The sequence below is a fragment of the Osmia bicornis genome, chromosome 5 (genome assembly GCF_907164935.1).
Source record: "Osmia bicornis bicornis chromosome 5, iOsmBic2.1, whole genome shotgun sequence".
Taxonomy (NCBI): domain Eukaryota; kingdom Metazoa; phylum Arthropoda; class Insecta; order Hymenoptera; family Megachilidae; genus Osmia; species Osmia bicornis.
The window spans coordinates 7,195,291-7,220,709 of record NC_060220.1 but is presented as its reverse complement, the minus strand read 5'-3'; the positions used below and the strand labels follow the sequence as shown (position 1 = coordinate 7,220,709).

The window sequence follows — 25,419 nt, the reverse complement described above, 5'->3', positions numbered from 1 at the left end:
AACGCTTCGAATTCTTTCAGACTGACGATACGCTCGGGTCGGGTAAGGTCGCCGTCTAGAGGGACCTCCAACCGTGAATTACGTTCGCGTACGCCTTCTTCTCGACGATTTCTATGCGAGCAAGGATCAACGAAACGAGACAGGATCGCGACTTCCGTGCGTAACTGGAACGCAGCCTGTTCGTTTTTTTCTTCGATTGTAAGAGCGATTTGACCACATAAGGGAAAGGGAGAGATGAAATTCTATGAAGGGCAGATGTAGTCAGGACTATACTAGACTGGCAAGCACAGCCACGTGCACAAAGCTCCAAAATCCCCCACGGACCCGTCGATTTAGCGGGCCAGAGTCGACGTTAGACACGCTTCAGGAAGCATTAGCTGCCTGGAGAAACCGTCGAACGAGCATTTCGAAGCTGGCAGCCTCTCCTCGGGCAAACTTCCTATCCGCTTCTGCCCCCGTTACGCTCTAACGTTAATAATCTTCCTCGTGTTTCGCGTAACTGCGCGTCTCTCGCCACGATAACTTGCCAAGGTAACGCGCAAACCTTTGATCCACCGTCTCAAACGATACTCGAATCTTAGCTCGATGAAACTGAACGATCTTGATAAAAAGACGTTTGATATAGAAGAAAAAAGAGGATATAGCTCAGTGGCCGAGAAAGACGAATTTCCACGGACGATCCGCGCGGATTCAGGCAAGAAAGCGGAAGCGTGATGCCCCGTGGTGAACAGCGGAGCACATTTCACGAGAGCAGAGAATCCGGTGGATCGAATCAGCGCGAAATCCGCTCGATCACGAGCTTCTTCCATCTCCTCGTGATTCGCTCGATCTCGCATAAATCGAGTCACGGATCTGTATCGAGCTGGGCCCAGGATCGACTCGACGCGACTTCCATCGCGTCATGCTAGTCGGATAATCGAACCAGGACAAAGGGACCACGCTGCGAATTAATAAGCTGGCTTCTCTTAAACACGCCGGCGCGGAGAAATCCCCTTTTAGGAACCGTGTCGAACGAACGGGCAGCCGTTCGTAATGCGATGCAGCTGAAACCATCGAAGGGACGTCTATTGTCCGGAATAGGGACCTAGTTCCCTGCCGTCGAAGGGAGACGTTGACTTTTTCGGCCCTTTTGGGCCTCTTCAACAGAAAATAAAAAGAAGGAGCAGAGATCGGTCTCATTCCGCTCGGTCGATGCGAGCTCACGCTTGACTTGTTCAAGGCTGATTCAGACAGGTACGTATCGGATCAGCAACGTGTATTAATAAAAAATAACAAAATCGCTAAAATACTCTTATGAAAAAAAAAGAAATAAAAAATATATAGACAGGGTTATATACGATTATAAATTCGGCTGTTTCCAAATGCCTCCCCCCCAAATTGAAAGCTCAGGTTCGGTATATAACATAAATTGATTACGAGAAACCGATTAAAGTTGGTATCAGAGCTGGATGTCTTACCATTTTTGAGATATCGTGGTAAGGTTAGGTTAGGTTCCATGTATGCACAGAAGCGAATAACGCATACGTAGTCCCAAAATTGTACAAAAATTTCTTACCACGGTTTCTAAAAAACGGTAAGACATCCAGCTCTGAAAGCAACTTTAATCGATTTCTTGTAGTCAATTTAGATTATATATATCAATCCATAAATTCTTTATATAAAGCGGCAAATTCTCTTTTTCTTTGCTGTCGGTACAAATACGAATCGAATACGGTACGTACACGTTACGTATACTGTACGATGCCTAAATCAGTCTTTATTCGAAGAGACTGCGATTTGCGTCCGCCTCGTGTGTTCCTCTCCACGGGACGTCCTATTATCCATCTCCTTTCTATCCACCCTCGAGTTCACGTCTTTTTTCCTCCTCTTTTGCGACTCCCCGTCCCGGCTAAGTGGATTATCAGAGATATCCGTTTGATCTCCCGACCGGGAGGGGTGCTGCCGGATAAACTTCCGAACGTCTTCAGTGAGTTCGCGCAGGTGCATCCGGATAAGTCCTTTCGCGAGCGTGACACTCGAAACACGACGGGTCGGTATTGAATTTTTCATCGATGCTTCAAGGCTGTATCGCGAGACTCGAATTTCCAGAGCACCGACGCGACGGGAGATTGTGTTCGGAACTTATCGAGAAAATTCGAAGCACGCGAGTCTCATTACCGCGAAACAATCTCTTCCCATCCGTGAAATTTACCGCGAAGAATAGTCTGCGCTTATTTCTTCCCCCTCGACACAATTGTTCTCTCTAATTACTCGGCTCTCCGTGTTTCTCCCGACCCATGATGTTCACTGGATATCGATTTCACTCACCGCCCCTCTTTTTCCCTCCCTCTCGTGTCTCTTCCAGCTTTCCACTAGTGCAGAATCATTTTGATAAAGGTAGACATCAGTCGCGTTAAGTCGAAAAATGATAATATTCGGAATGGAATGATTCCATCTGCTGTGGTAAAATCTCAGTGTCAAAGGGTTGAAGCGACAATGCTTTGAACGGGCTCGTTTGGGTTCTCGAATATCATGTTCCTATCGTAATACCCATCTCTATCGTAGGGCAACTACCACACACGTCAACGACTTACGTAGTCGAGCGGGAAAAAAGAAGCTGGTAGGTCGTCGTTGGAACGATGACTTCCTTCGCGAGGGTTTCGATTCAATGGGGTCGCGATGATCCGACAATGGAGCCGAGTTTGGACGAGGGAAAAGTACTTCCATAAGGGGTTTTCTGGAGGGATCTCTCCAGCGAAATAACGAGTCACGCTCGCCCGGTGGCACGATCCACCGGTGGCAAACCTGGAAGGGTGAAAAACCCGCACATACACACGAGAACAGAGGTAAAAAGAAGCAAACGCGTTCGAGTAGAAAAGAGAGAAAGACGTAGAAGAGAGAAAAAAAAAAGGAAAAAGATGAGACGTGTGACAATCTTATTGTCGTTCGTAGATTCGCAGAAAGGTCGTTTCTCTACTGGCGCGTTCAACAATAAGAGATCTATCTCTTCCTCTATCGTATCCTTTCCTTCTTCGCCACCACTTTCGCTTCTTCTATTTTTCTATACCCTCTGTTCGACTCACCGTCCCGTCCGTCAGAGTCCCTCGACGCGCAAAAAGCAGTTAAAGCGATTAAAGTCTCCGAAAGCTCGGCGAGAGGCGAGGCGCGATAGAAAGCCTTGCGAGTTCTTTCCTGCCTTCTCCCTTTTTCAACCCTCTTCTGCCCTCTGCCACCATCTTCAACAACGAACGAAAAGGAGCGCGGTGGGAGAGGGGTCGGGATATTGCGACTCGTGCTGGAATTGCCCCGGGCAATTGCACCGGAATCTAACTTCCATTCGGACTTATTATTTGAACAGGGGTAGCGGACCGGCACTCCGATGGCTTAACGCTCCTCCGCTTCCGACCACCCTCTCCCTCCTTTCACCATTTTCGCTTTCTTCCGATCGAAGTCGCACGATCGATAGACCATAAAACGTCTTAACGATTCGAAATCCGTGCAAGAACGGATGGAAATGAAGTTAAAAGAGGTAGAATATGGTAATCAGGGTGGACTGTTGATTTTTTGGTTCTACGCCAATTGAAAATACAAATGGTACGCAGAGGAAACAGAGTAACGTTTAATTGGAAATACCGTATGTCCGTCCAAGTGCTCTCGAAACTCTTAAGCTCGACTACAAGATTAAAGCTGTTCCACGTTTCACAATGGGGTGGCAAGGATTTTAGTCCGAGGCTCTTCAGTCTACGCGGTAGGTCCTAGAACAGGATCCTCTTTTATTTATGCGCTTTCGAGGACCACGTAAACTCAAGTACCAATTGCTGAGGGTCTGTACAGTAGCACAAGCATGAACCAAAATCAAATTTCACAGAAAACGTTAAATTTTTCCAAACGCGACACGTGTCAGAAACTAAACACCAAACTGTATTTAAGGCGCCAGTGGCAATTAATCCCTTAACGATCACTGCTACAGTGTGCCGCACTAAATACAGCAATTACTACTGTGTCGGTCAACGAGTCGAGATACTCGAATTAGATAGAACACCTCGTAACAACTTAATTACCAACGCTACGGCAGAACTTTCCGAGCGATCAAGTATCAAGGTTCTCATAAAGAAATCATCAAGTGTAAAGGGTTAAAGCACCGAACGCGTCAAACGAAATAGCAGAGATTAAATCATTTCAGCGTATAATCGTTTAATCACCTCTCACCAAGCCGTTATCGCATGTCCATCCAGCACTTTATCAAAGTGTATCAGAGACCGCTCTATGAAATCTGAATGAACGTGCGGCAACGGAGCATGATCAAGGTCGTACAGCAACGATCCGCCAGCACCCTGATCGTTTAGTGGGTGAAAGGCAAGTACCGCGGGGAGGTAAGGGTCAAGGATTAAATCTCCGTGTCGCGGCTCACAGCGAGATCTCCGAACCGGAAGAGCAATTACTACTGATTGACCTGCTCGCAACGTGCTCGCCAGCCGAACCGTGTAACGGGATTAATAAAGGTCTCGAAACGTTTATAATCGAGTCGCAAGAGGGTGGCTCTTCTAAGGGTGAGGGGTAAATGGAGCGCGCGTGTTTCTCGAAACTCGCGCCTCGTTTCTTTTTTTTCTCTTTCTTTCTTTGAACGGTGCTAATTGCTCGTGCAACCGCGGTGCGGTAAATTAAGAAGCGCGAGTAATCGGGAATGCTTTCGTCGACTAATGCTCTCGACTTAGCGTTGGCTAATTGGCTGCGAAACAATGCCTCCGCCACGCTACGCCGGCGAAAAAACGAGCAGACCTTTTAACGAACCAACAGCAGCCGATTAATCGAGCGACGATCGAAGGGTAGCGACGAAACGCAAACCGTGCCCGCGGAATACGGGCGAGAGAGCGATTGTTAACACACCTGTGTCTAGGAATTTAATTTACAAAATAACATTAGGAGGATTTTTCTTTTCAACCATTCATTTATAATGAAATCAATGGGAAGAGTTATCAGAACACACAATTTAAGATATCAAGTTGGAACTACGATGAAGAGATTGATTTTCTGACTGTCGATAATTTAATCATCTATCTATTAATCTTCAAGAAAGGATCTTTCCTTCAGGATCGAGACATCGATCTATAATCATCGGACGCGAGAATACCTTTTTTATTCCCTTTCGTAACGACCCATTTTAATCGCTGTCGCGGCTCGCTCGCAGAACGACTGCCGGTAATTGGACTGGATCGTAGTCACAAAGTCGATAACCCGGCCGTAATTGAATCCGTAAGCAGACTGTCGATCAACCGAGTGCTCGAGAAAAGCCAGAAAAGCAGAGTCCCAGTTTACGCGATGACCGGAGAAAAGGGGTGCTGTTCGGTTTTTGCAGCTGGCAGCAAAGGAAAGATGGAAAAGTCGAGCATGGTGGCGGTGCAGCGGAAACCGAATCGTCGTTCACGGTGATTTTTTCGTTTAATCGCCTCCTCGCTACCGTTGCCCGGAAAATTTTCTACCATATGACGTGTATAAAATGTAGGGGGTTAAACACGGAAGGGGATCGAGCCGCGTGATCTCGCTGCGAGATAAAATTGTACGCTGCACAAAGGGAGCCAGCCTTTATGCGGCCACGCTTACAAACATCGAAAAAGATACGTCTTCGTTTTCCGGAACGAACGCGGACAGCCTTTGCTCGTTCTATCGAAACTCAGCCACGCTTTTTTGTCATTTTTATCGCCGAGCTTTCATCCCCCATGTTTCCCTGGAATTTCACGCGAACGCTCGTTGAAACCCTTTATCGTTGCTCATTCGACTTCTGTTACATCGGGTAGAAAAGCTAAAAATGAAGAAATTTGATATCTAATGTAACTAAAAAATTTGAAAAAAAAAATGGAAATACAGGGTGTCCCAGTTTCAGTGGTCCCAATTTTTTGATGGTTAAAAAGTTATTTCAATTTTACTGATTTGTGCATTAAGATTACCAAAATTTTACACGATTGAGTCTACGAATCAAGATAATTTTTCTAATAGAAAACACGCTTTTTGTGAAGACATTTTCTTTCATAATGATACTTTTAAAGTTAGACTAAATACCAAAATCAGTAATTATTCAAAATAAAGAGATATTTCCTAAACTTTTCTAGCAAACAGAAAACAATTTGTTTTTGTGTTTAATAGCCACATTAATCAAGTACATGTTAGCTGAATTTGAACCATCAAAAATCGAATATATTATTATAGGACCTTTTTTATCGGAAATGATGTCCTCTATCACCCACTTGCTTTTGGATCACTGAAACTGGGACACCCTGTATCCTCTTCGTTCAATTCGAAACTTCTCTAAACCGTTCGCCCATAAATTCTGAAATATTTAATAAACCAGAAATAAATTCAAATGCATTCAAAACCGTCCTATTTCCTGGATCAAAAAATCATTCTATCCAGACAAAACCCTCCGTAACGGATTCGTCCGCCCCTCGATTCGTATAATCCGTGCCGTGTCAGGCCGGAAATTTCTCTCCATATGACGCATAATGTGGGACACGGTTGGAAGAGGGATCGTGGTACAGGCTTTGTGGTCCCACAGCGAGATAAAACTGTCTCGCGATACAACGATTCCAACGTGACCTACCAGCCGTAGGAGAAGAGAATCCTCCCGGTCTCTCGGTGTAAAGGGGTTCCCTCTGAACAGAGAAAGCTATCTCTATTTCCCTTTCCCTTTCACGATTCTTCAGGCCGTTCTCCCTCGTCGTCGGTGAGCACACCGGCGGAGACGAATGAAAACGTTCGCCCGAACAGAATAATTCATTGTCCTGCTGAAACCGGGGCTGCTTCACGCTTGTTTGGGGACCGGATTCATCCTGGTTCGAGCGGTGATCCTCGACGGAGGCGGACCGAAGCGTCCGGATAATCCAACCGTGGCTACGTCTACGGTTTGCTTTTGAATTCTTAAAAACACTGCACCACGGCAGCCTTCATTGTTTCAGCCTAAATCGTCCCCGATTGCGGCCTGCCCGTTTCCCGGCGAAACTACTTGAAACTTATCCCGAGTTTACGCGAATAATGGAAAATCTGAACGGTGATTTTGCGAGAGAACGTGGGAATGGAAGGTACGCGTTTGCTACCGCGATCTCTCCGAAACTGTATCATCGAGCTGTTCATTTTCTCTTCGGAAAGAATCCATCAAACTCCAGCGATTGACGCGCGAAAGAGAGGCAAGCACGAAACGGGAGGCCACTGGTGTACGTACACGTCCACGGGAAAAGTAGACAATGAACGAGTAGCAGGGTAAAAAGGGAATATGAGAGTGAAATGGAATACGAAATGAGGGGAGGCTTCTTCTGTCCGTGTCCTACTATCCGTCAAGGTGGTGGTTACCACCTCGTTCCCGCTCTACAGCCTACCTCAGCTCGTGTATACCTTCCTTTTCGTTTCATCCACATCACACGCGCGCGGTACACCCTTGTCCTCTCCCTTCGACACCCTCCCGGCCGTTCACGGCACGCGTTGTACGCTGTATGTCCGGTCCGGTCCCTTTACTTTCGCGTTTTTGTATGCGGGGTGAGCAGCCCTGCCGCACAGTGGCCACTGCTTGAAACGGATAGACGAGGGGGGCTGCGAGGGAGACGAGGGAACCGAGAAATCCTCAAAAGGCACAAAGGACGCCCGCATGCATTAAAGGGTAACAATTCCTTCGCGACAGAGGCCGATTCTACCGTGGTCTGACGTTTGGAAATTCGTCTGCCTGCTAGCCACGCGACCCGTCGACGTTTTTTTTTTTTTTTCTTTTTGTTTCTCGACTTTCTCCCTCGAATGGATAATGTTTTATCCGACCCAAGCGCGTTTAGGCGTACACGAGCGCGTACCTGCATCCTAATTTCACGCTAGACCTCTTCGTTCCTTCCTTTCTTCGGGATGACGAATCGTGGTGTGCGAGGGAACGTAAAAATAGAGGATGTATCTCGTTAACGCATTCGGGGTCACCGGTAACCGACCTTTGAAATTTTGTATAATTAATAAAAAGGATGAAAAGATTTCTTCTTTCCTGTTTAACGAATCTGATGATAGCTTTTTTCTTTTCGTTTCTTTTAGATACATCGATTACAGCGTTTGCCAGGAGTCCAGGTAAAATAAGATCTTCGTGGAAGTTGGTAGTAAGTAAAACCGTGAGAGGAGAGAAGTTGAACGCGGAAAAAAGAGGCGAGCTGTAGCAGTAAATCGAGTCGAAGCTTCCCTTGACGATAAAACCGACTCAAAGCCCCGCAAAATCACCACGGGACGCTAATTGACGGTACGATGCTACGTGAGATACGTTCTTGAAGAACACTCCGAGACGATTAAATGCTCGTCCCGATCGGAAATTCGATTATAAAGGGCGAGGTTGTAATTTCTTCCACTGTATACGAGAGAATGATTTTTCCTAACATAATGAGCCAGGAGCTTGAAGTACTGTATCTTTCCAGAGATTGTTATTATAAAAAAGAATACATATCTTCAAATTAATAAATTGCAATATTTCCTAACTGAATTGTAATTCATTTTACTCCCTACACTTTTTAAATCCTATTTAGAGAAATTTAATACTCATTACCATAAAATTTGATAAATTGAAAACTCACTGACCGATCGTACAATAGAATTGATCACAGCTTACAGGTAATGTCCAGAGATTGCATCCGCGTCGAGTCGACCGGCTCTATAAAGTCGCCAGGCCGGAAATTATAACTCGGATACTGCGGCGGGCCACGTAAAACGTCCCCCCTTTTACAAAATAATTTACCAACCCGACTCGTTAGCGAGGCATTCAGAGTGAGACGCAAAGGAAGAGACTTGTTAGCCACGCGTACTCGTTCCGCCGTCTCCTCTCTTTCCCTCTCCTTTCATCCAACGAACGATCCACGATTTTTCGGCGAAACAGGAACTATTCCCTTTTACACCGTCTAATTGATGCATCGCGATTTGCATAAAATCTTAACAGGGCCCAGCAAGCCGTTGACACCTCGGAGAAATTTTAACGCGAGCCTCGATGTATCCCGTTGATAAAGTGTGCGATATCTTTGCAATTTTACTCGAGGCTAATAAACGGGTTGGTTTGTTCCTCGACTTTGGAACCCTCCGGCGAGCAAACACAGCGTGTCTCGGTCGACAGGAATACGGATCCTTTTTACGAATTTTTGTTTCTTTATTTACTACTATACCGTAGACAGAATCAATTAATTTCTTTACTTTCATTTTTCATTCACGAAAGGATTTATAGAAGTACCAGTGCTGACCAGAGAAAGAGGAAAACTATTTGAAAATATATAAAGAGATTAGACGATTCTCTGAATCGTCCGAGAAGCGAAGAGTTTATTCCGTGATCGTTCAAATTTTACGACGAGCAAAAGGTGGCAGCCGTTCTAAGCCCGGTCGAACACGAGCGGCCACTCTAACTTCGAAGTGGCAGCTTGGCTAAAAGCTTTCCGCAATTTTCGAAACGATTATGATTTCGCGAATGGTAATGAGGTCAGGACCGAACGCATTACGTTGGCCAAGCCCTGGCAATTTCCCGCTTCGAAGTCACGACAGTTTAATTAATTTATTGACCGGACTTTTCTCGTTACGGCGAGCCAGTCCCCGCGCTTGCCCCCGACTGTTTAGCAAACACGAAAGCGCACGTTCTCAAGTAATTACCCTGCACCGGTTGATTTACGATTATGCGCGCACCACGTTCGCGTTTCACCGAACGTCTTGCTCTTGAACGCGCGAAATGGACACCCGACACCCAACGCTTCCTCGATTCCTTCCCGACAGAATGGAACGTTTCCATTCTGATAGATGACCGGCCGAGATCGAGGCTCAGCCTGACTCCTCGACTCGCCAATGGTTTCTAATAATCTTATCGAGCACGGAATTGTCTATCGCGAGGAACGAACGGTGATTCAGCAGGGTCGTAAAGTCGACACAAAAGAAATGATCGACTAGAAGATCCTCTCGACTTTTACGTCCAGCCTGAATGTAAAGCGACAAAAATGCTGGGGATGGAAAAGAGAATTCTTAGAAAAGAATTTAAGTATGTCGTTCACTTGATTTAATCGCTTATAACACCTGCTCTTAATCCACTCATAAATATTTCACTCTCTGACACATTTCTGAAACCCGTTCCTTGGGTTCGTCAGATAAAATAAATTGAAATTAATTAAAGGGAAAATATATTGATTAAGTTGCTTTCGACGCAAATAGGATCAATTATCACAAAAGCCCAATTTCCTTCATTAATATTCATGAACTCGTAATAAAGTCAATTGACTTCTGAAATGTTATCCTTCTAAATTTAAATAAATATCACGACGGGAGCTCTCGAGAGAACGTATCGAAGACACTTCGGTAATTTCTGCACATTCGTTGCATCGTCGACGAGTACGTTTCTCGCGGGTCATTCGAGCCGAAGGATTTCAATTTCGTTCTCGCTTCGAGCGGTCGTAACATCGGGGTAAGGGATTCAATGAAAGAGCGAGAGAAACTCGGAGATAGGAGAAGCGATTCGAGAGCGACGAACGAACGAAGTGGAAAGAGGAGGTGTCGCGGATAAACGATCTAGATAGAGAACTTTATGGTTCCGCGGGATTACGGGCCAGTTGCATAAATTCTACCAACGGATATAATGTAAAGCTAATACGCCGGTTACTCGAGGTTCCAGTGGTGCCAGGGTGGTTGGAAATCGTGTAGGGTTGGCGATGGTTGGGGACAGCTCGGGTCCGCGCCATGAGAAAAGAACGAAATGGAAGCGCGAATGTTAGAGACGGCAGACGCCGAGAGGAGAAACGAGTGTGTACTGGATGGTGAACGCTTGGGAATAGTAAATTTTCGTTGCCACGCGGCTTCGTTATTAGCATACAAGTATTTAGAATGAGTTATTGGCCGGTCCGCTTATCCCTTGGGTGGATATATTCGGTACAGCCGCCACGGCGACTTTGCTACGTCAGGTGTATCCCTCAGGAGGCAGCATTATGTCCTGCATATTTTATCCCCCCCTATGTTGCCTACTCTTGCTGCGCGTTTTCCTTCAAGGATACACCACGAAAAGAAGAAAAGAAAGGAGACTGGGACAGATGGATCAAACGTGCTATCGCTTGAAATTGAAGCGAGATACACGATGGGGTGCAACCAAGCTTGCCATCTCTCGAAAACACCTTTCCGGTGGATACTATAAGAATTCAAACGTTGCAAAGAAACGTTCTGAAGAAGAAAGAATAAAATAAAAATTGTTGAAAAATGTAAATCTTGTCGATTCTTCTTCTTTCTATCTACCGGTTGTACTTTATGATACTTCAGGTTTTATATTATAATAAGGTGGCAACCTTGGGTGCAACACGAATCGCGAGCTTGTTGAATGCGACGTCTTTTTCATCCTATTCATATTATCTCTGTATTCTCATCCTTTTCCCGTATCCTTGCCAGTTACGTTAACTTTAAGCCATTCGAATTTACGATCGGTTTAACTCGGAACGGTGAATCGATATCGTGGCACGCGTAAAGAATCGTCTGCGAACGTTCCGGCGCAGAAACGATTAAAACCGCTTGAAATCAGTCGGTGACAAATGACCGGGTCGCAGAAATCGCCGCTAATTGTTGCTCTCGCAAACGGCCCAACCCTTTTCCCGTGATATTTCGACGATTAGACCGCTTTTGCGGTCGCCCCCACGAACCGGCATTCTTACTTTATTAAGCGAGAGTTATGCTTTGGGGCTCGTTCGTGATCTCGCTGGCGGGGGATGAGCAATAACGTTCAAGAGAGGTCGAATTTAACAAGGGGGACAAAAAGTCAAACATTCCGTTCGTTTGACAAAGAGATTGCGAATTCACGAGTCTCTGTGTGGATTGATAGAGAGATCTATTGAAATTTTAGTAGACTTTTATGATTATCGAGGACGTCGAGAAGGAAGGATAGAAAGATAATCGAAGCGTTTAATGACTAGCCAATTGTCGAGGGCACGGATGATACGGACGCGATTTCACCCATCAATTTCCGATCTCCCCGTTGCGGACACGCGTCGGGACGCTTTCTATTCGCCCTCTCTTGTTTCGTTTCGCGAAATCAGCCCGGTCGCGGCGCGCAATTAGAAAGTCATTACAATCCGCTTGGTGTCCGTTGTACATACGTGCAGCGAAGCAGAGCACCGAGGGGCTTCGAAATCCCGCGGAGTTTCTACACCTTCTGTCGAGAGGAGGGGGGATGCTAGATGGATGTCCTGCAATCAGGTGCAGGGACCCCCAACTGCCTTTGAATTCGTCCGTGCCGGCAGCTGGCTGATATATTCTCGTTGACGCGGGCCCATCATCGTGCCCACAGGCCGCCCGCTGTTTCGTTTTCGTGTTTTCGACGACGGCGACGGTGACGCTTGAGAAAGAAGCCACTCGAACCACGCGTCCCGTGGATCTTTTCGGAAATTGACCGTGAACGATTTACGCCTGACGTCGCAAGTGACGCGTGCGATACGACCACCCCCTTGGGAAACCACCGTTAGAGCGGAATTTCTATCCTTGGGAAAACTTGCACACGCTCGGTGAAAAGAACGACAGTGCTTCTAGAGTGGTTGCATTTGTTATCTTCAACGTAGGGGTGAATATGTCAGGGGCTGCTTCTTGTGATCGAGGATAGATAGGCAGAAATTTGTCGAGAGATTGAGTAGAGCAGTTAAATTATTGGATAAATGTAATTTGCATTCTGATTTAGATGATTTTATAAAATTATTTTTATTTCAATGTAATCCTTAATTACTAACGACAGTAGTATTTCTTAAAAGAAATTTAAAAATACATGAAAGTACCGTCATAAGTCAAAACAGAATCAATCGTCCTGAGCAAAACTACCCTTACAAGAATCAAATTAACCATACTATTACTTAAAGTTATCGGATAAATCGAACAGATGACACGAGTATCTTTCACGAGGCGTGTAACGAATTGCGAGCGTGTAACTGCAGAAATAGATACGCTTCCAAGCGAAACGAGGAAGATTTACGCGGCCAATTGTTGGCCCGCTTGTCATATCGAGCGTGCGTCGAGGAAGGAAATGTAGCCGAAAGAAGTAATGGCGTCCAGACGTCTCGGGGGTTGCTCTAGCTCGCGTCGGCTAGAAACGCGAGATTTTTTTTCGGAAATTGACCGTAAACGAGCGGGTCAATTTACGCTAACCGGCGAAAGTGAAGGCTCGATTCTCGCCGATCGATTCCCGGGGACGTAGGTCGCCCTTAAAGGTTGCCAGAAAAATGGGAATTTAAACGACCTCTGCCACGCGAACCTCTCTAGAATCTTAATTGGAACCGAAGACAAAGGAGAGACGGACACAAAGAGAGAGAATTACACTCGACCGACGTTCAGAAAAATATATTCTTCCCTTTTGCGCAACGATCGCGTTCAATTTCCGTGTCGATTTTTATCGACGGTGTCGGAACGCCATTCCATTCCCGTCAATTTACATTAGGTATCGTTCAAAAGTATTTCATCATTTATAAAACATATACAGTGGGAGGCAAAAATATGTATTTTGATCGGTTTAAAAAATTACAATTGTTGAAATCGTGAAAAAAAATAGTGAATTATTTTAGTGAATTAATTTTTATAGCTTCTCAAAAAACCTCAAGTTATTTAGTCCAAATTTAACCGAGGTATCCTATTTTGAACAGTATCTACTTATTTTTGCCTCTCACTGTACGTTTATGTATTCGGACAATTTATGAATTTCAATGTCAAATTAAGCGAATAACCTTTTGAAACATTACTATATAAAATCAATCAGAGTGTTTCGACGACGCACGAAAACCAAATTTATCATATTTTATCAAATAGAAAATTCGTTTCACCCAACGTTTGACGAAATGTAATTTTGTTCGGTAGTGTACAGCCTTTCGGTAATCGTTGAAAATTCATAAGCATCGGATGCGTGCAATTCGGCGAAGCTCGTTGAATTTCGCGTTCATTTCCAAGGAGTTAATATTCAAAATGAACGTCAACATAGGGTGGGCCAGGGCTACCGTTAATCTTCGATGGCATGTGGGACCACTCACGGCATGCCGCCGGTTCGCGTTAATTATGCAAATGAATAATTAACATTTCGATTATTTCAACTACGACACTCGCAACGAGCCCAGTGAAACTCATCGATTCGAATATCCACGCTTTCCGACCACTGTCGTCACGGTTATTAATAACGTACCAGACGATAAATTACGACGCGTGCCGTTTTCGACCGACAAACCACAGAAGAGAAGAAGAGATCTCGTAAAAACTTCGTACGATGTTCGTCTCTGCTCTAATGAAGACGCCTTGCCGGTCCCGAGCGAAAGGTCGAACGTGCGCGACGTGAAACAAACAGCATGGAAGAGACATCAACGCGGACGAAATCATCAAGGTTCCAGAGAATCAAACGAGTTACGATGTTCTAAAGGCACGCTTGATTTTGTTGAAGGAACTTTGACGAGGTACACGGGTAACAGGTACCCAAGAATATTAATCGTTACAATTTTAGCGGAGGAGAGGAAACCTTCCACGTACTTGCCGACGATTGATCAATGGGAAACGAATCGACTCGACTGCAGAAATAAACTGTTAGCCTTATGAATATATTCATACCTAGTTCATCAATATTCAAAACCTACTTTCCTGGCTGCGTTTAAATCCACTGAAATCGGATGTGACCGGCCCCGACGGATACCGACTATTCGCATCGTTTTACGAACTCGAAACTTCGCGATCAAATATTAGATCGTTACATATAAAGTGTCGGATTTCTAACAGTATTCAAAATTGAAGCCTATGTCCGTAAGAAATATTTTGATGAAATTATCAATAATTTTCGATTTATAAAAATTATCTCACCAATCTAATAAAATGGTAAATTTAAAATGTCTAATACTATTTTTTTTTTAAATGAAATTGGACTCAATTTTAATAACTAGTGAACTAGCGTATCACGTCCGAACGTGGCTAGAAACAGAGATCTCTTGATTTCCAAGATTTCCGCGTCGCGAAAGGAAACGTTCGAGGATTTTCGCGAATTCGACTTGCCGTTGGACCATTTCCAATTCCGTTCGTGGACCTTTCTCTTTCGTCTATCATTGCCTGTTGCGTCATTTCGCCAGCTAACCGAGGAACGTGAGAAGCGTATCCCAAGGGCCGTCGAAAGAACCGTTCGGGAAGCAGTTCACGTCTCGATTCGGGAGATTTACCGAGGCAGCAGCAAATAGATCACTCCGCTAATGGATGGTCTCTCCTTCTCGATATTACCGTTTCCCCTCGCTGAACGAGCCGGTCCAGGAAATTAGCAAGTCTTAAGAGATCCCTCCTCCCTCTGTTAATCGTCGGGCTGATTTCTGCGGCGCATCGCTTTCGGACAATTTGCCACGACGAAAATTTCATTTGTCCCCTCGTTTCTATTCGCGTGCCAACCGGGACCCCTTCGAGGGTCTCTTCTCGCTAATCCACCTTATTCTCTCTTCCCGTCCTCCGTCGTTCCTTCGACTCGAAAGTGGAGCTCAGGAAGGATTAATCGATGTTATCCCGATCGTGCGACCGAAAACCGTGAAAATGTCACTCGACGCCGACTCGAGCGACGCTGAACGATGAACGAAATCTGATTTCAGCCGGCGGCCGACGGCTTTCTAACAATAAGTCGGATTAAGGGTGGCTCGGCACCAACTGATCAATGATACACTCCACGATCGAGATTATATCCTCTTTCCAGCCTTTTCCACTTCCCGTTTACCGGAGTTAAGAAGATTTTAAAGAAGTTACAGAAACACGTCGGAGAATCCAGTTGAATCGATCGATTGATTTATCCTTTATAGATGCGATAAGAAACGGAGTAAGCGGATAAAGATGCACGCTATTAAAATTTTTTCTTCTTTCCTTTTTTTTTAACTCGAAGGACTCAGAATTTTCACCAAACTTCACCCAGTATTATCACGATCAGATATATCGGTATTACTCCGCACAATGATACCCATGGTAGCCCATTGATTCGCGGATCGAGCGTTCCGGCGCTCCGTTTCACGTGGCGTCGCTTAAATGCCCGCGGTGTCACGCGTTTCTCTCCCACGGTCGTAGATAAAAAGACGATGAAATTGTCCTACCTTAACTATCGAACCGCGTACAACAGCACCGGCGTCGATCAGGCATAGAACTCGCGCACTCCGAACAGCACGTAAGAAATCATGGATCACAGCCAGCCTTCTCTTCCCGCCTTTTCTCCGGTCTCCGTGGAGGCGCGCGTTCGAACTGCAAAATCAATGCACACCTTCGTTCGAACACCTTTTATTTATCTGGCACGTTGCACGATTAAAAAACGCACTGTATATATATATATACGTTGGTCTACTAAAAAACTAATTGCTGTACAAGGAAACGATCACACGCGTTCTCCAGTCACTCGAAATAAATAAAACTTAATCACTGATATTAATCCTCGCGTTAGCCTCGATCGCTACGATGGGTTGGAATAACAAGGTCCCCATTGAATACGAAACACGTTTCGCGAGCTGTACGATCGAACGTAAACAACATACCAAGCAACAACCATACCGTCACGGCGCCACGGCACAAACTGACAGGCTGACGAGAACCTCGACTTGCTCGAAGGAGAGAAGCGGCTCGGCTTAGAGGGAGGAAAAGAGAGAGGGGGGGGACCAGTTACGTGTTGCCTTCTCGCTCACTCCAAACGAAACGTTCAATCTCGCCGCGTCTCCCTTCCTCGTGTTATATTGCCACCTAGTGGCGGTCTTGCAAACTCGTTCTCGGCTACGGGCCTTCACCTCCCTCTGTCCAACACCGGAGGGGGTGAAACGAGCACGTGGGGCTGCTAAAGAGGGAGGTTCGCCGCGCGCGAGCGCATAGCCTTCCCACAGATACGGACTTGCTCGACTAAACCTTGTTCCTATGTTTTTCGCCCTCGAAATCACATTCGAATGAATATATTTTTTTTTTAGTTGCTCGATATTTATTGGAAATGAAAGGGAGGTATTTTTAAATCGTTTTGCATCATTTGAAAATGTGGGAAATGATGGGAAATAGATAGGTTTCAGGAGGGTTGTTTTTACCTCTTCTATATGAACGATGGCAGAGAAAAAATATGTGTCAAATAGTATGGTTGTTATTTGCATGATTCCTTCTTTGGCAAGGAATGTTCTTTATCCTGAAAATTTCATTTCTTTTTCATCTTTATGGATTTATAAGAACTCTATAACTTGTAATTGTTATTGCCACATTAGTGAAATTAATTGAAAATTTGGGTTCTGTCCAGTTATCGTACACTGTTCGAAAGGTCGGGGGACGGTGGGGGCGAGAGGCAAGGCCAGGTTGGGGTGAGGTTGCAAAATATGTTGTAGAAATGGGGTGGCCGATGAATGCGGTCGCCCGTAGACTAGGGATTTTATTGATCTTTTTTCCACCCCACGCTGTAGCAGGCGGGGGTGGGCTGGCAGCCGCGTACACGCGCGCACGCTTAATTAAGCGGCCGGACTTACGTCGCGTATACCTCCGTGTACGCTTCATCGAGCCGGTCACTACCTCTGTTTTCGACGATCGACCGAAATCCCGGTCGACGAGCCGCGATCGATTTGCGGCCAATTTTGCAACCATTGAAATTAAACGGACCACGCCGGACCGAGTCGACTAGAATCGTCCAGGAACGTTTTCTCGATTGAATTTTGCATTGTCGCACCTTTAGCGATACACCTGTCGGCTTTGCCTTATTCCTAGGTGCTGTTGCTTTACCTTTCACGTCTTTCACCGTGACTATGAATCGATTTACGATGCTTGTGCGAAAGGATTTAGGAGAACGAATACCCCGTATCGAAATTAAAAGAATCTCTAACGAGATATTAAAAGATTTTAATCTACTTAGGGTTGGAAAAGTTTAATGAAAGCAAAAGCATCCCTTGTTTTTCACTTAACTGCTGATTGTAAGCTTGTCAATTCTCAAAAACCTTCTTCGTTTAACCCTCGTATCGAAGGGTGGCGAAGCCATAAGGGGTCGCCAAGATTCTAACAGCTAATCTGGACGATTGAATGTAAATCATGAATAATACAGGCGAGTGAAAAGCAAAGAGGCTGACATTAGTCAGCCGATTCGAAGCGGGATTCTTAATCCAGGGACTGATCGATTCTCGAGGCGTCATCGTGCACGAGAATTTATCGTTATCGTGGTCCCGAAGGCCCATAAAATTGCGAGAATCGTGAGATATTGTGTCTTGTCACTTTCGAGCTTCGACTCGCTCGATCGCGGCTGCCTGGGCCACCGCGAACCATCCAGATTCGGATTAATGTTTATGGCGCCCTAGAGTACACCATGGAGCCCTTTCTCCTCGCGGAAGAGTATAACAAGCCGACAAGTATTAAGAATTGATAGCACCGCGATGATTCAACCTTATTACTTATCAGAGTTCTTTCGTTCTGCTCGTTACAACCGAGATAGTTGATCGTTGGTCTTTGTGAAATATTTTAAAATTAAAATTTTCCTTCTAAAAGAGTTCTGCTAAAGAGTTAACACCGATTAGAAAGGAATTTACGGTAAACCAAGCTGGTTGTTCGTTGAAACTTTGCTCGAGGAAAGTTCCAATTTGCGCGACGCGACGAGTCTTAAAGCAGATTTACTCGATCCGAATGCATTACCGGCTATGGGGGTCGAGAAGCATCCCCCCTAGCAAAGAGTTCCTCGCCGAGGACTAATTAGCGATTCGATCACGAGTCATCCGATGCTGGGAGACAACGTCGCGCCGCGGCGTTCGCCGGATTCCCTTTGATCGCCCTTCATCTCCGTTTCCTTCTCTTTGGTTATCCTTTCGCGAGGACTCGTTCGACGAGGTGCAAGCTATGTACGCGTGGCGCGTTCGTAACAAAGCTTCAAAGCAGAAATTAGCCACAGAATAAGCGGGAAGGTCTTTTGAAGCTGGTAATTTCCCTACTGCAAACGTCGTCGACATAGGGATACGAGTGAAAAGGGGCAAGGAAAGCCTCGCCGTTCCTCTTCTTCGCCCTTTCACGACAAACACGCTCGATGGAAAAAAAGTCCGAAGATACAAATTAAACCTTTCGTGTATGAATTCATTTTTTTTAAATAAACAAACACTTGATACTTCTATCAGAATGGAAGAATCTATCCTTTCTCCTCAGACAAAAATCCTAATTATGTCGATGTGTAGTGGCCTTTTATCGCACCATCCACGAAGAAGATCAGATATTCTCTCAGAGAGTCCTTTCGTCTACCTCTTCCAAGGGTTTGTCTGTCGCGAACCAATCGTGGCTGCGCCTGCAAAAGGGGAAGGACATACGCCCGCAGACAAGAGATCTAATATACCCGACGGTTACATTAGCCGGATTTAATTTAAGCCTCGACCCAGCATTGCCTAGCTAGAACCTTGCGTTCGACCTACGAGAACACGGTGATTCGAGAGAAAGGAAGAGCGGAAGGTGGTACGTCGACAGACGGTGGTTGGCCTGCTGGTAGCAAGACCCTGCCGGTTTATTGTAATTGCGGTGTTGTACAAGCGAAAGAGAGAAGCTCGCTACCGTGGCTAACCGAGCGTGCTCGCTAATGCCTCGTCGTTTACCACAGGGTCGGGGGACAGCTTCATTAACAGGGGGGAAAAAAAAAATCATCGCGGAGAACGTTCACCGTTTCTTCCACGCTCTGCATCTCACCTGGTTCGCATTTCGGTAAATGGAGTAGTCGGGTCGTTCGAGAATGTCCTGTGTTTATGCTGAGAACCGTGGTGATGTTGATGCTGGTAATAATAAGAGAAAATTGGTAGAGAGATACCGGTGATGGTTTTTAAGTATTTGAAGAGGATAGGAATTGTGGGCGTGTGATAGGGGGTAAATTGAAAATTAATTCGCGGAACATGATGGCTTTTGCATATTTAAAAACGTAGGACATGTATTAGAAATTAATATTGTGTATTGAAATATGTTTAAGTATTTGGAGAAGATGCAAGAAACAGGTGTATGATAATGGGGTTAATTGAAAATTAGTTTGTGTAAGAAGATGGTTTAATTAGGGCTAATTAGAAATTATTGTTCCTCGGTATTCAGAATATGATTTTTCTATTCCCATTCTAACTGAACTGTTGAACAGACAAAGCATTCGCATATCAGTAGGAAAAACAGGAAATTCGTTAAGTGCCATGCCCGACGGGTTTATTTGCTTAACCTCGGTGATTAGATAAAAACCGGTGCTATTTGCGTAATCGAATGGTCACCGAGACACAGAAATTCTAAATGGGTTCGATAATTGAAAATATCAACGTTAAGTATTATCCTGAATTAATCATTTCCCTTGTACCTACCATGACAATGAATGATTAACCTTTTTTCTTCTTTCGAAAGGAAGTCGTGTTCAATTCATGGCTGACTTTGTCAACGTTCTTCCTTTTTAATAAATTGCGAACATCTCGGAATATTTGGTATTGCGAGAGGAAACGTTGGGTAAAGAAAAAGAGGAATACCGAGTGTGCTCAGTTTGGGATGTTTATGTTGGAATGATAAGAAGACGTATGTACGTAACGAAACGGATTCTTTGGCAAGCATTCAACGTATCTTAGCAAGCCAGAAAATCGTAGTTGAAATTTTATAAAAATATATTGCATTACAAATGTTTCAAATAAATATTTCGCACCCTCGAAACTTACAAAAAAAAAAGAATATCAAGAACGTCTCTGACGACAACCCTCCCATCCATCCCATTTATCCAGCAACCTAAGCTCCCTCTTATTTATGAAAAAGAATTGTTACACGTGCAAGTAACGAAAAACAAAAGGCAGGGACACGAAACAACCCCGGACCCCTGAAACCGCGCGTTTCATTGTTACTTTAGCATATTTCCCTGCTACGAATACAGCGACGAACGTATGGCGGGAATAAAACCGCCCCGTCGACCGAACTTACCCCGCGCTAACCGTTTTCACAGCTTTATGACGTCCGTAAATCTTCGCTACCGCGTTCAACATTGGCTATCGCCGCCAGGGACCAAGTCCTGCCTCCAACATTGACAAGGTCAGTGTGTCGATGGGACGAATCGGTACGATGGTTCATTTGAAACGCGATTAGAACTCTGGCGACAATGGAAAGTTCCAAATGGAGGAGGAGCAATTTTTTCTTACCATGTTTCTGAACGTTGGAACCGTGAAATTTCAGGGCAATAAAGCAATAAATGGAACTATGCCGACTTTAGGGTTGCTTCAGTGAAGAAAAAGAAAATTCTTCGCTCTCTTTATTCAGGATACTATGAATTTTTCATCAGTAGACTGCAGGAAGAAATATTAGTTACAATTTTGTGGTTTTCCTTAAAAAATCTTCTCATCCCTCGCGTTATTCTCTCAAAACTTTCTCTATGGACAGATCTCGTTTGATAATCCAGCCGATTTTTTTTTACAACTCCCTTTTTTGCAGGATCTTCTTCAGTGTCTGATCTGATTACACTGGTTGCTACTTGGAAAAAATCAGCCCTTATTGAGACTTCCTCCCTCGTTAGATGCTCAACGTGTACTTGGGGTAATTTATGGTCGCTGTAAATCTCGGCTACCGTGGAGGAACGTTTACAATCGACGAAGAAGCGACTCGAGCCGCAGCGGGTCACTGTGTCAATGGTAGAAACTTTTGTCCTTCGAAGAAACATTTTTCTTTTGACTTCGTGCTGGCGATGGGAAGAGAAAACCCGGTCAAAAGGACAGCTTCCTAGATAGGACAACGTGTTTCCCTGTTTTACAACGTCCTTAAATCTCCAGCTCGCTGTGAGAAGGTGTTCGAATCCTTTTTCGACCATTTTCCTGTCCCATTCAGGGAAACCTAGCCAGAGGTCACGTTCCGATAATAAATAACAAGATGAACGAGAAATGGATTGGAATACGCTTATACAGGGGTTTCTGCCTGCCCAACCACCAGAAGATTTTCAAGTTTCCATATACCAAGGCATAAATTTTCTCACGAATATTTATATTAAATTATAAGGTTCATCGATGCAGCATCCTCGAAAATTCGCTCGACTGCACCGAAACTCAATTCAAACAAACGTCCACGTAATTTTGTTGTCCCTTCATTGAACGATGCCTGGTTAATTAAATAACGTTTTACCCAATATTTTGCATTCAATATTTGTACATCCTGTATATTTAACGCTGTATAATATTCGCGTTTATCTCCGGCTATCTGTGTAGCCGTGTATCGATCTGTCGGTATCGTAGGTGTACAACCGTCCGGTAAACACGTTAAGAAAATAGCAAGCGGGCAAGATGTGCATCGGCTCAGCCAGGTGCAAAATAAACTCGCCTATTTATCGTGTATGTACGCCGGTTTTAAGCGTGGTCGATAGGAAAGTATTACCGCTCGCCTCTGCAATGTTTTCCCCGCGAGTTTGATGTTGTTTGCGCACGAGGGAGAGGAAGCTGGAGAGGTCGACGGGCATAAAGCCGGCGTACGAACGGAGATTTTATTGGAAAACGGAAATCCGTTCTCGCGTGGGTGACTTCGAGCGGGGATTCGAATAAATTGCGCGCCTTACGGACGCCTCGATCGTTCAAGTGTACTTCTACGTGAAAATTTTTACGAAGTCACGCGGGAAGCAAAGCGCGGGCGACACTCGAGGCGGACGCCTCGGCGCGCGACGAACAGCGTGTTTACGGTTTAAACCTCGGCATTACCTGTTAAACGCCCTCCGCACGGTGTCTCCTCGACGTGTTTCGTTTCATCTCGTATGCAAATCGAGCACCCGGCTCGAGGCGCGCTTAAGGGCTTGACTTGCCAACCCGTTCGCCTCACTTTTTTCTATCCTCTTTCATCGCGCGATCGAAACGCGCCGGAACGGACCGGAGGAAATTCGACGGAATCGAGGCAGGCTCGTTTTAATTATGAAAATTGACCGGTACGCTGGAGGAATTTTGAAAAACTCGCTCGCCACCAATCGCGCGGTTAACGTTGTTTACATTATTCATTAAATACTTTCACCATTTACATAAATACCCTGTCCAATCGGGAAAAAAACAACGCGAACGAACACTCTGTATGCAAAGTACGAATTATTTGCGAGCCGGACATGGCCACAGCGTCGATGAAATTCACGGTTTATGGGGGGTATTCGGGTTTATCGATTTGGAAAAATCGAAATTCCTCTTTTGTACTGTTTTGCTGCATGAAGTGTAAAAAAATTTTTTAAATTACCTGAGTTATGAATAAAACCGTGTACAGGTATAAAATACCGATCAATTGCCATCGACTCCTACGAAATCGTCCGCATGATCGAGAAGACCTTTACCAAAGGAGTATAGAATTAATGCTCTTCTAACGAGAACATCACTTCGAACCTTTGCAATCAAGGATCGTCGATAAATCTACGTAAAAGCTGAGCTGTTTAATAATTTACACGGGTCGATCGTGGCTCGCGATTCAAAAAATGAGGTTACCTTCGTACGTACACGCTGGTCAAATAATAACAGCCACCCCGAGGCTGAAATACCTTCGTATCCTCTCCTCCAGGTGTATCTAACGCCACTGGTTCACCTTGATTTGTATAACTCATCTTTACCTTCTCTTTCTCTTTCATTCGCTCCACCGACAATCGGTCTTCGTAACCAGTATTCAGCTGGCCATAATTTTCGCGAACCCTGGCCGAAATCACGACAACCCATCATCGGGTCGATCGCGGTCGACTAGCGTTTACTACGTACACCCTGATGTTTCGATCTTTCTCTCTGTCTCTCATTTTTTCCTCTTCCTTTCTCTTTGACTCGTGCCTCTTCACGGGCATCTCGAATTTCCGTGCTCGGTTCAGGAACAATTTGCCGGAACCAATAAACAGGACGTGTAACGAATGTCGAGAGAAGTATTTACGAAGCTCGGTTGCACCCACGTCAGAAACAGCGGTCCACTCGGAGTTTCGCGGCGCACCGGGACTCTCTCTCTCACTTGCACCCTCTCTCGTTCACCCTCGACGAGAGAACGAAACGAATCGAGATTCAGACAATACGTTGCACTTTCGACGTGGCCAGCCGTACAAGTACACGCACGCACACGCACGTACGTGCCAATCCATTATCCGAATTGGCTTATTGAAATTTCGCCGCGCTGACGGCCAACGGATGGAGATTCGCCCGTTCTGCTCCGCCACTTAAACAGCTCGCTCGTTCCAATTCACCAAGGTGAAGGGTGTACCGCCACGGACACACCCTCTTCGTACGTTCGCCTAGGGTGTTTCCGATGCAGGGTTAAGAAGGGAGAACCGTTCGTTATTTAATCTCCTGACTTACGCTGCACGTTTAATTATTGCCCGCTGTCGAACGGCCAGCGAATAGCAGAACGGTCTTTGTCTAAGAGAAACGACTGTCGGCTGGAGTTAACGCTGATTCGATTAGGGTTGTCGCCAGTGTCATTCGTAGAGATTTGATATGATTTAATATGTTCATTTCCAGTTCGTTCCAGATTCGGTTAATTAATATTATTTTTATCTCTGTAAATTGCTTTCATTAAGTTTTAACCCCTTTGCCTATGATTTATTCGATAGTCGCGTCAGTCAGAACTAACTATTCATTGCTTTAATTTTAAGACGAATAAAAATTAATGAAACACGACACAATTAATGAAAGTATGACACGATGTTGTAGGAAAAAGGGTTAATTTCTATGAATTTGCAATGTATTACTTAACTCTGCTCGAAAAAGGTAAGTGCACATTAACCCCTTGCCCTACAACATCGTGTCATACTTGTGACGCAATTTACATTTCAAATGTGTTAAATTTGGTTGATATTTTTAGTATAATTGAATTTTGAATTTAATTATTATTATAATTTGCTCAGTCAAGGATCGTTGATGCATGATATTTTATTTTTCTTTATTTGTTTTAAAATTGCAGCAATAAATAGTTAGCTGTGTCTGACTAAACTATCGAAAAAATCATAGGCGAAGGGGTTAAAACTCAAGTACCCTTCAAGGAGAAAATCGACATCCTTTCCTTCCTGTCTGTTCCTACATCACGTGTGGGTTACGAAACGCTATTTATCCAGAAAGTTTTCGGTAGCACGAATCCTTCTGGAAAGTGTCCTGTCCGTCTTCCTGTGTTTCACGGTACTTAAAGGATGCCCCTCGATTCGTCTTTCCACGAAGCAACGTGCTTCGAGCGTAAACCTCGAGTTAACAGGACACGAGCCTCGATGCACGTCTGGACGTGTGCTGCGTTCTCTCCTTAACATCGACCAAACAAATAGTCGAATATTTATGCGAGTTTTCAAGCAGAAGAACCGGGCGGATGCCAACGGTGGCCGGGTAAACTGACGTCAGTCAGAAAATTAAATGGCGAGCTTGTGGCTCGTCGAACCAACCCGTCTCTTCTCTTCGAACGACGTGAAAAAACACCGGCTTCACGAGCCTCGCGATCGAAACAAATGACCCAGCGTTTAGAGTTTAAACTCTATCGTTGCAGTCGTTGCTGGTTAACCGGTTCTACGTAGATTGT

The 25,419-nt window shown here is 44.9% G+C and overlaps 1 protein-coding gene across 5 annotated transcripts in view; it reads right to left on the bottom strand.

Annotated features, from left to right (window-relative positions):
- The window catches only part of LOC114874727 (discoidin domain-containing receptor 2-like), a 161,815-nt gene that overhangs the window by 89,941 nt on the left and 46,455 nt on the right, over positions 1-25,419 (bottom strand). For 4 of the 5 annotated variants that reach the window (XR_003789134.2, XM_029184302.2, XM_029184311.2 and 1 more), the window contains exon 3: positions 16,056-16,200. The exons of the other annotated variant lie outside the window; for it this stretch is intronic. The gene's annotated coding sequence lies outside the window, so the exon portion shown is untranslated. The remainder of the gene's footprint in view (positions 1-16,055; positions 16,201-25,419) is intronic. 5 annotated transcript variants of the gene reach the window in all.